General features: G+C 40.1%; 1 pseudogene; it reads left to right on the forward strand.

The window, feature by feature from the left end:
• The first annotated feature begins 2030 nt into the window (after window positions 1-2030).
• Window positions 2031-3618, forward strand: LOC138931577 (putative elongation factor 1-alpha-like 3; annotated as a pseudogene).
• Window positions 3619-12127: the final 8509 nt, after the last annotated feature.

Below are 12127 nucleotides of genomic sequence, written 5' to 3' on the forward strand. Positions count from 1 at the left end.
TGAAATGGTGAGCATGTGTTATTGACTCATTACCTTGCAATTTAGGCTGTCTTTCAGTTCAGTTCAGTTGCTCAGTTGTGTCCGACTCTTTGCAACCCCATGAATTGCAGCACACCAGGCCTCCCAGTCCATCACCAACTCCCGGAGCTCACTCAAACTCACGTCCATCGAGTCAGTGATGCCATCCAGCCATCTCATCCTCTGTTGTCCCCTTCTCCTCCTGCCCCCAATCCCTCCCAGCATCAGAGTCTCTTCCAATGAGGAAGCTCTTTGCATGAGGTGGCCAAAGTACTGGAGTTTCAGCTTTAGCATCATTCCTTCCAAAGAACACCCAGGACTGATCTCCTTCAGAATGGACTGGTTGGATCTCCTTGCAGTCCAAGGGACTCTCAAGAGCCTTCTCCAACACCACAGTTCAAAAGCATCAATTTTTCAGCACTCAGCTTTCTTCACAGTCCAACTCTCACATCCATACATGACCACTGGAAAAACCATAGCCTTGACTAGATGGACCTTTGTTGGCAAAATAATGTCTCTGCTTTTGAATATGCTATCTAAGTTGGTCATAACTTTCCTTCCAAGGAGTAAGCATCTTTTAATTCCATGGCTGCAGTCACCATTTGCAGTGATTTTTGATAGAAAACATTAGCTATGTTTATAAAATCTGACTGAAAGTATCATACCTGCCAATATTCAACTTCTACTTTCTTTCCCCAAAACAGTGTTCTGTTTTTTTCTTTTCTTACTTATTCCTGAATGAATTATATGGAATACAAAACTTGAAATATCAAGCTCAATAATTTATTCAGTTTCTGGGCAAATCCATATTTTAATTTCTGTAGGATTGTGTTCTAAGATATAATATCCACATTAAAGTGTATAGGGCTTCCCTGGTGGTTCAGCTGGTAAAGAATCTGCCTGCAATGTGGGAGACCCGGGTTCAATCCCTGGGTTGGGAAGATTCCCTGGTATTCTTGCCTGGAGAATCCCCATGGACAGAGGAGCCTGGCAGGCTACAGTCCATGGTGTGGCAAAGAGTTGTACATGACTAAGTGACTAAGCACACACACACACTTTATATATATATATATATATATATATATATATATATATATATCTTATTCCATATATATGCATATATGTATAAAATATTATAATCCATTAAGAAAACTTTTAAAATAGTCAATATCATAGTATCATGGAATCTCAGAGGTGGAAGAGCATTGTGTAGATTCCATTCCTTCAGAGGCACCAGCTTAGTTACCTTGATTTAAAAAAAAAAAAATGATGAAACGGAGTCTGTAATGCCCAACAGAGCACTAAAAGGCAGCCAGGAGGCCATTGGGGAATTAGAGACTATGCATATCTCCACCCAGATAGAACATGAACTTTGGGCCACAATATCTTGAAAGAATGCTATATGTTGAACTCTGAGTAACAGCCTTAGAAACCAATCGCATATAAACAAGAATGATTCCAGTTTGCCAACATCAATCGTAATTCTTGGGAAACAATTTATGTAAACTTTCTCCATTAAAAAAAAAATAAACTTTTTGGTTTTTAACTCTTCTTGTGGTACATTTGAGTTTCTACCCAAATCTGTGTCTCTTGAATTGCAATTCCTGACTCCCAAATAAATGTTTTTCCCTTATCTTACAGCACTGCTTTTATTTCTATATCAACAAAAGGAGATGATAATCTTTGAATTTACAATTCAGCCCGACTCCAAGAATGTGAATTCTAGTGAGCTTGACAGAGATACCATAAGGAAATAATTTTTAAATGCCATCAAATATTATTCAAAAGATACATCAAATATATTCACCACAGAGCTGATGACAGAGGAAATAATTATAAATTCCCTAACTAAAATTCCAAACACCAAGTGCATGATTAAATGCTTATATAGGAGTTGGCCATTTTTTTAACTTAGTTGTGGGAAATTCTCCATATTTAATTTTAGTAAAGCTTTTTTACAACATGTTTGTTTCTATAACACAGGTGCCATGGAAACCACCACTAAAGCCGAGATGGAGAAAGAAAGAACTCATATTAACATCATCATTATTGGACACATAGATTCAGGTGAGTCCAGCACTACTGGCCATTTGATCTACAAATGTGGTAGAACTGACAAAAGAACCATTGAAAAGTTTGAGAAGGAGGCTACTGAGATGGAAGAGATCTCCTTTACATACCCCTGGGTCTTGGGTAAACTGAACACCAATGGTGAGCTTGGTATCATCATTGACAATTCCATGTGAAAATATAAAACCAGTAAGTATTACATGACCATCATCCATGGCCTATGACACAGGGAATTTAACAAAAACATGATTGATTATAGGCACATCTGATACTGATTCTCCTCGTTGATTGCTGTTGCTGGTATTGTTGAATCGGAAGCTGGTATATACTAGAATGGGCAGATCTGTGAATGTGCCCATCTGGCTTACATGTGTGTGTGTCTGTGTGTGTGTGTGTGTGTCTGTGTGTGTATGTTAGTCGCTCAGTCATGTCCAGCTCTTTGCAACCCCATGAACTGTAGCCCGCCAGGGTCCTCTGTCCACAGAATTCTCCAGGCAAGAATCCTGGAGTGGGTTGCTAATCCCTTCTCCAGGAGATTTTCCCAACCCAGAAATTGAACTCTGGTGTCCTGCATTGCAGGCAGATTCTTCGCCGACTGAGCCACCAGGGAGGCCCTCTGTGGCTTACATGCTGGTCATGAAACAACTTATTGTTGGTGTTAATAAAATGGATTCCACTAAGCTACTATTTCAGCCAAAGAGATAATGAGGAAATCATTAACAAAGTCAGCACCTACATTAAGAAATTGGCTACAACCCAGGCACAGTAGCATTTGTGCTAGTTTCTGGTTCGAATGCAGACAACATGCTGGAGTTAAGTACAGATATGTCTTGGTTCGTTACCCATAAATATAGTAATGCCAGTGCTGAAATCTCTGGATTGTGTCCTGCCCACCAATTCTTCTCATTAACAGGAATTTGGGTTATTCTTCCAGGATGTCTACAAAACTGGTGGTACTGGGACTGTCTCTGTGTGCTGAGTAGAGACTGCTGTTCTCAAACCTGGCATACTCGTTACCTTTGCTCCAAACGACATTACAACTGAAGGTAAAGTCTGTTGAATCGCATCATGAGCTTTGAATGTAGCTCTTCATGGGGCTAATGTAGACTTCAGTGTAAAGAATGTGACTGTCAAAGATATTCATCATAGCACTGTGGCTGGCGATAGCAAAAATGACCCACTATTGGAAGAAGCTGGCTTCAACACTCCAGTGATTACCCTAAATCACCCCGGTCATATCAGTGCTGGCTATGCACCTGTTGCTGAATTGTCAGGTACCTCACATTGCTTGCGAGTTTGCTGAGCTGAAAGAGAAGATTGATCACCACTCTGGTAAGAGGCTAAAAGATGGCCTCAAATTTTTGAAATCTGGTTGATGTGCTTCTTGGAAGCTTAGGTGTTAATAGCTTCTCTGGCTATCCATATTTGGCTATTTGTGACGTGAGATGGACCACTGCTGTGGGTGTCATCAAATTCGTGGACCAGCAGGCTGCTGGAGCTGGTCAGGTCACTGTTTGCTCCGAAAACTGAGTAAGGTAAACGAATATTATCCCCAGTATCCGCCATCCTAGTCTTAAGCAGACAGGTGGGAGAAGGTATCAGAAGTGTTTCTCTCAACTGGCCTGTTTAATAGTAAAAGTTTGGTTAATAACAATGCATTGTAAAACCTGCAGAGGGAAAGGAGGGTGTTTTGTGGATCATTTGATTATTTTTCTGTGGCAATTGTAAGTTGCTTGTTTTTAAAATCAGTGTTTTAATGAAAACAACTTGACCAAAAATCTTGAATTTTGAGATCCTTTAAAGCAAAATTTAATGAGAAAATTCAGTGTAAAAAAATAAAATGCATCTATACCTATAAGATTATCCTTCCCAAAATAAAAATAAAATGAAGATATGTAGATACATGGATAAATATATACACATTTAGAAATGTAGAAAAATAACTGAAGGTAATCAGTTGATAGCAGTAATTATCTCTTAATAGTTACAGGTGTTTGTTTTCTAAAATTCTATTTTCCTTTTTAAACCATGCATGTACACTTTTAGTTTGAAATTAAGCTAGTTTTTAGAATTTTGTGAATCTGTAGAATTAATCATTAGTCTTCTTTTGGATTCCTTAGCCTGATTTCTTTCAAGCTAAAGTATTTGATTTCACAGCTAACCTGAGTCACTACCCATGGCGGATTCATGTTGATGTATAGCAAAACCAATACAATATTGTAAAGTAATTAACCTTCAATTAAAATAAATAAATAAATAAATATATATATATATTTTAAAAGCAATACATAAAAGCACCCTCCGCTCTTAAAATTGCTATTTCTCCATGTATGACATCAGAAAAATATCTGACCTGCACAAAGACAAAAAGATAAATATGAAATCTTGGAAATGTGAGGAAAGTGAGCTGCTTCAGGATTTAGAGAGGCTAAAATAAAACAGGAAGTCCAAGGAAGCTTCTACAGACTCCTAATTTGGTTAAGGTAAAGGGTACATGAAAACCACAGGGATTACAGTGAAGACACCTGAAAAAACATGTTTCATTCAGGTGATTAAGATAAACACCAACAGAGATAAGTCATGTAGATAGCATGTACTCCTTATATAAAGTGTTGAAAGTGGTACCTCACCTCTTTGATCTTCTTCCCCCAAACCCATAACCTCGGTCTAATCATGACAAACAAATCATATGAATCCCAGTTGAGGGACATTCTTCAAAATGCCTGACTAGTAATCCTCAAAACATAAAGTCATTGAAAATGAATCTGAGAAACTGTCAGAACCAAGAGGTCCTAAGGACACACGATGGCTAAATGCAATGTGGTATCAAGAATGGGATACTGAAACAGAGAAAGGAAATGAAGTTTAAAAGAAAAATGGAAATTTGAATATAGTATAGAATTTAGTAAATAATGAGATTAATGTATCAATATTGGTTCAGTAGTTATAATATTTACCGTAATAAACAAAGTTTTAATAATAGGAAAACTAGGTGTGGAGTATATCAGAAGTCTCTATACTATCTTTCATAACTTTTATATAAGTCTCACTTAAGTCAGTTCAGTTGCTCAGTCATGTCTGACTATGTGACCACGTGGACTGCAGTACGCCAGGCTTCCCTGTCCATCACCAACACCCAGAGATTACCCAAACCCATGACCATTGAGTCCATGATGCCATCGAACCATCTCATCCTCCATCATCCCCTTCTCCTCCTGCCTTCAATCTTCCCATCATCAGGGTCTTTTTCAAAGAGTCAGTTCTTCACATCAGGTGGCCAAAGTATTGGGATTTCAGCTTCAGCATCAGTCCTTCCAATGAATATTGAGGACTAATCTCCTCTAGGATGGACTGGTTGGATCTCCTTGCTCTCCAAGGGACTCTCAAGAGTCTTCTCCAACACCACAGTTCAAAAGCATAAATTCTTCGGTGCTCAGCTTTCTTCACAGTCCAACTCTCACATCCATACATGACTACTGGAAAAACCAAAGCTTTGATTAGACAGACCTTTCTTGGCAAAGTACTGTCTTTGCTTTTTAATATGCTGTCTAGGTTGGTCATAACTTTCTTTCCAAGGAGCAGGTGTCATTTAATTTCATAGCTGCAGTCACCATCTACAGTGATTTTGGAAGCCAAGAAAATAAAGTCTGTCACTGTTTCCATTGTTTCTCCATTTATTTGTCATGAAGTGATAAGAATAGATGCCATGATCTTAGTTTTCAGAATGTTGAGCTTTAAGCCAACTTTTTCACTCTCCTCTTTCACTTTCATCAAGAGGCTCTTTAGGCCTCTTCACTTTCTGCCATAAGTATGGTGCCACCTGCATATCTGAGGTTATTGATATTTCTCCCAGCAATCTTGATTCCAGCTTGTGCTTCTTTCAGTCCAGCATTTTGCATGATGTACTCTGCATATAAGTTAAATAAGCAGGGTGACAATATACAGCCTTGATGTACTCCTTTCCTGATTTGGAAACAGGCTGTTGTTCCATGTCCAGTTCTAACTGTTGCTTCTTGACCAGTATACAGATTTCTCAGGAGGCAGGTCTGTGGGGGGCGCTCCGCAGAAAGAGAGAGGCAGTGGAACTTCCCTCAGCAGAGCTGAGGGGTCCCGAGGAAAAGTGAGCCTGCTGTCCGCCAACCCAGCCCCTCAGCAAGCGAGAGACAATCAGACACGACCGGGGTTCCGTCCGAGCAGTTCCGTTTTATTGCCGCAAGCTCCTGGCTTATAAAGGCAAGCGGGGGGATTTTGCGAGGGACTTTCCATAGTTGCACCAACCACCTTAAAGGTCAAATTGTCATGTGCCATCATTATAACAGGAGTCTATGGTGATCACGCGCTGTCCACGTGCACGGAAATCAAGAGAATCAATCAAAAGTTTTGACAAACAACATAGACCACGCCCCTATCTCTTCCGCCAGGTGCCATCTTAGTTTCTGACCACAAAGCTAGCCCTTTTCTTTTTCTTTTTTAAGGTTTCCCATTTAGGGCCCCACACAGGTCAGGTGGTCTGGTATTCTCATCTCTTTCAGAATTTTCCACAGTTTGTTGTGATCCACATAGTCAAATGCTTTCAGTTCAGTTCAGTCACTCAGTCGTGTCTGACTCTGTGACCCCATGAATCACAGCACACCAGGCCTCCCTGTCCATCACCACCTACCAGAGTTCAACCAAACTCATGTGCATTGAGTCGGTGATGCCATCCAGCCATCTCATCCTCTGTCATTCCCTTCTCCTCCTGCCCCCAATCCCTCCCAGGATCAAAATCTTTTCCAATGAGTCAACTCTTTGCATCAAGTGGCCAAAGTATTGGAGTTTCAGCCTCAGCATCAGTCCTTCCAATGAACACCCAGGACTGGTCTCCTTTAGGATGGACTGGTTGGATCTCCTTGCAACCCAAGGGACTCTCAAGAGTCTTCTCCAACACCACAGTTCAAAAGCATCAATTCTTTGGCACTCAGCTTTCTTCACAGTCCAGCTCTCACATCCATACATGACCACTGGTAAAACCATAGCCTTGACTAGATGGCCTTTGTTGTCAAAGGCTTTGGTATAGTTAATAAAGCAGAAGTAGATGTTTTTCTGGAACTCTCTTGCTTTCTTGATGATCCAAGGGATGTTGGCAGTTTGATCTCTGGTTCTTCTGCCTTTTCTAAAACCAACTTGAAAATCTGACGGTTCATAATTCACACTGTTGAAGCCTGGCTTGGAGAACTTTGAGCATTACTTTGCTAGCCTGTGATATGAGTGCAATTGTGCAGTAGTTTGAACATTCTTTGGTATTGCCTTTCTTTGGGATTAGAGTGAAAACTGACCATTTCTAGTCCTGTGGCCACTGCTGAGTTTTCCAAATTTGCTGGCATATTGAGTGCAGCACTTTCACAGCATCATCTTTCAGGATTTGAAATAGCTCAACTGGAATTCCATCACCTCCACTAACTTTGTTCGTAGTGATGCTTCCTAAGGCCCATTTAGGGCTTCGCATTCCAGGATGTCTGGCTCTAGGTGAGTGATCACACCATTGTGATTATCTGGGTCATGATGATCTTTTTTGTATAGTTCTTCTGTGTATTGTTGCCACCTCTTCTTAATATTTTCTGCTTCTGTTAGGTCCATACCATTTCTATCCTTTATTGATCCCATCATTGCATGAAATAAGCCCTTGGTATCTCTAATTTTCTTGAAGAGATATCTAGTCTTTCCCATCCTATTGCTTTCCTCTATGTCTTGCACTAATCACTGAGGAAGGCTTTCTTATCTCTCCTTGCTATTCTTTGGAACTCTGCATTCAAATGGGAATATCTTTCCTTTTCTCCTTTGCCTTTTGCTTCTCTTCTTTTCACAGCTATTTGTAAGGCCTTCTCAAACAATCATTTTGCCTTTTTGCATTTCTTTTTATTGGGGATAGTCGTGATCACTGCCTCCTGTACAATGTTATGAACCTCTGTCCATAGTTCTTCAGGTACTCTGTCTATCTGATCTAATCCCTTGAATCTATTTGTCACTTCCCCTGTATAATTGTAAGCGGTTTGATTTAGGTCATACCTGAATGGTCTATTGATTTTCCCTGCTTTCTTCTATGTAAGTCTAAATCTACCCTAAAATGAAACGTTAATTTAAAAATTGTATGCATAAACACATATGCATGAACAGTGTTTTTCACTACTGCTGACAGCATTGACACCCCTCTTTGAGTACAGTCACTTGAAACAGATACTGTTTAGTTCATTCTTGTGTTTCCTACAACTGCTTTAACTATGTCTTTTACACAGTCACTACATGATAAAGGTCCATGGAGCTGAAAGAGAAGAGGATCTGAAGTCCAGGGCCCACCTGATTTTATGGTAAGAAAAAGTTTCTGTTTTCTTTTCCCACTTGCAGCAGTTATTGCAGAATTTAGCCTGATTATGAGAGAAAGACCCATAATGGTGGACTGAAATTGAAAAAATGAAAAAAAATGAACAGTTTCAGCCATCGCATTTGCAGCAACATATACAAATCTCATTGGACCTGTGGGCGTTTTAATGTACAAAATTACCATAAATTTCTTTGCTTAAGGTTTGAAAGTCAAAACAAGGAGAATACATTCAAGAAGATAACACAAAAGACCTGCATTTTGAAGGTTCTGAGAGATTAAATTAAAAAAAATAAACATGTGAACACCCTTTAAAAATTATCACACAATCAAATTAGCCCTGCTTAAATTGCTTCCAGTGTAGAGCATCTGAAAGTCCTAGTGCTCCCTGGTGATCACAGTGAATACAGATGTGTTACATCACGTTGGAGGGCCCATTTTAATGGCAGGAACCATACAATGTAATGTAGAATGAGATCACAACTATAAGTACATGGAACATACACACACACACACACAAAAAAAAAAACTATTAAACTCAGCTCAATGTTTCTTGATAATTTCTTCCATTATTATTCATGTTACTTTGCACTTATTTCCTGTATCTGCTTGTAAGTTTTATATTTTCTCCTCTGAGCTATAAATAAGTACTTATAACTTGTTAATGCTTGTATCCTCAGAATATTACAGAGTTCAGCACATAAGAGACACTTTCTATTGAACAAGTATTTCTGGAGCATTTACTAGAAGATGTGAAATACAGAAAAAGTCCCAGTATTCTGTTCCAGTGGTAATTATATTCTAATGGGTTAAAATGCTTGAAGGTAGCAGGCATAAAGGAAGAAAATTAGAGCAGATTAGGAGGAATTGGAATTGGGAAGGGAAACAAGTTGGAGTATTAAGCAAGGTGGTTGCATTGATGAGGTGGGATTCGAACAAAAGTTAGAAGGAAATAATGGTTTCAGGCAAGCAGATATCTAGGGGCAAAGCATTTCAGGTAGAAAAATAGGGCAGTGGCTCTATAATACACATTTGCCTGGCATGTTCAAAGAGGAGCCAGGAGGCCAAAGTACCTGGAGCAAGGTGAAGAAAAAGAAGGAGGGCAGGGAAAGTCAGGCCATGAAAGGCCTTGTAGGGCAGTATAAAGACTTGTGCTTTCCTTTGCAATAAAATGGGGAACAGTTGCTGACTTTTGAGCAAGTGTAATATCATCAGACCTACATTTTCAAAGGCTCACTTTGGCTGCTGTGTGGGGAATAGATTATGTAGTAACTAAGGCAGAAGCAAAAAGATCTGTTAGGAGGTGAGTTATACATAACTTTGGTGGCTCAGACCAAAGGAGTAAGTATGTCCATGATGAGCACTAGTTGAATGCTGGGTACATTAAAGTCGAATCAACAGGATTTTATCATAGAGTTAACAAATAGTTTAAATAAAGATTGGCCAACATTCCTTAGTAAACATCACCAAGTTCCAAAGGCTTTAAAAAACATTTATGGGCAAAGAAACTCAAAATAAAACAAGACCATATCTGCTACATTAGCATTATGTCTATTACATTTCTATCTTGTCAAGAATGACTAATTGTGGGACTTCAGCCTTAGAATATTGGCAACTGGCTTGCAGACTTCCAGGGTTTTTATTTAGAGACAGAGTTTGAGAACCACTCAGCTGTCCAAACTTGAGGAACTAAGATGCTGATATTGAAACTGTCTTTTCCCAGGTATCATGAGGGGCATCTCACATATTCAAAGGAACACCACTGTCTGATTTCAACCTGACATTGGGGAGTGCTTCTAGAGCCAGCAGGCAGGAAGGCTCATGATACTGAGTCCTAGTTCTTACTCTGCTTACCGATCGATACCACTTTCTGGTTCTCATTATTTTGATGAAGATATTAGCAGAGCAACAGTAAAAATTAAAGTACTCCATAACCTCAGCAGCCACCATTAGCTTCTGAAATATTATTGCACGTTTGCTTTACTGTCACTTTATAAAAGCACTTCCCGAAAGGCAAGGAAGCCAAAAAAGGAGAAAAATATCTGCTGCTGGCCGTAAAGAGGAGGATGGTTATCTCTTTGCACACTGCACCTTCCCCTTTCCCAAAGCAACAAGGGGCACAGAGACCTGAGTCTCCTTTTTGCTGAACTTGGCAAGAAACTGGTAGATATCTTCCAGAGTATGTGGAGGGCAGAAAATACCTCTCCAAAGATCAATCCTATTTTCCTTTCTCATTCTTCCTTTCTTCTCTCCGCTTTCACTGGTCTCCCAGGGATCCAAGCTTGCTCACAGGAAATTAACCGAAATTAGTTAGGTACATCTCATCTGCCCTCTGTCCCGTGGATACATGTTAAGTTGCAGAATATCAGACTTTGCCCACCTCCCATCCATCAGGTGGGGACATTGTTTTATTTACAGGGGGGTGGGGTTGGGGAGCATGGTATATTTCCTCGGGGAAGAGAAGAAAGATATTGATATTTGGGGCATGTTCAGACTCCCCAAATCAGCTGCATAGCAGCAGCAGCCCCTCTAATTTCATACCTAATTCCAGGTCATGCTGAGAATGCGAGGTCCCGGTCTTTCTCTTTACAAAATTGTATCACTCTATACACTCCCTGCCTCACAGGGCTTTTCTGAAGACAAATGAAATAACATCATCTGTTCAATACAAGCCTGTCCCCTCACAACTCAATGAAAGATACTATGTATTATGGACCACACTTTCTCTTCTGCAGCATACAGTACTTCCTATGTTTATTCACAGTGGTATCTCATTTTGCATAGGAAAGTGAAGGCCCGGATATTTGCATTTCCCCCAGTGGTCCCACTCTCCTGGCCAAGAAACACATGAAGAAGGGTCTTCACTGGCCCAGAGCCCCTGATAGGATTTCATTCATGCCCGCCACTCACTGACAGAGAAATCCCCCCACAAGAAGGCTGGGCTCTCATAAAGAGCTCTGCCAGATTCAGGAAGACGTGGCTTTTTGTTCAACACCATAGGACCCTGTGTGACACTCCACGGCCCAGGCTAGGGGCTGTCACAGCAGCCTTTCACAATTCAAAGAGAAAGGGAAAAGAGCCTGCCTTTGAGCATCAGAGATGTGGGAGAGGCAGGAATCAAATCATGAATAAATAAATAAAAACACCAACAGCTGTGATATTTAAAACAGACAATCACTATAATAGCAAATGACAACCCTGCAGCCTGCGGAATCTGCTAATAAACTGTCTGCTGTGACTGTTATTAAAGATAAACTTATGAGCGATGATTATTCAACCATTAAACCTAAGTGGAAATCAAAGGAAAATCTGTGTCAGATGATATATTTGGTGCCGTGTGGCCTAGGAAAATTACTCATCAAATTTGAATCCTGATGTCTTTGTCCTCTAAGGATTGGTCCCTTGAAATTTCGGTCCCATTTATGCAGAGGCTTTCTTCTTTTTTTCTTTTAATTATAATTTTAGTTTGCTAAAAAGTGGCTTTTTAAAAAAAAATAAACTGCTATAATAAGCACATCTCATGTCATTATCCACGGACTGACGGACATGCCATTCAATTCAGCAAGGGCACAGCTACCGGAAGGCGAGAATCTAAGAAATTCCTCAGATCCACCTGCTCAGCAGAGCCCCTTCAGCCCCGAGGCTGCTGTTGAAAAAGCCACCAAGAAATCTGGATTGTGGGTA

Source organism: Ovis canadensis, chromosome 7 (assembly GCF_042477335.2).
Source record: "Ovis canadensis isolate MfBH-ARS-UI-01 breed Bighorn chromosome 7, ARS-UI_OviCan_v2, whole genome shotgun sequence".
NCBI lineage: Eukaryota > Metazoa > Chordata > Mammalia > Artiodactyla > Bovidae > Ovis > Ovis canadensis.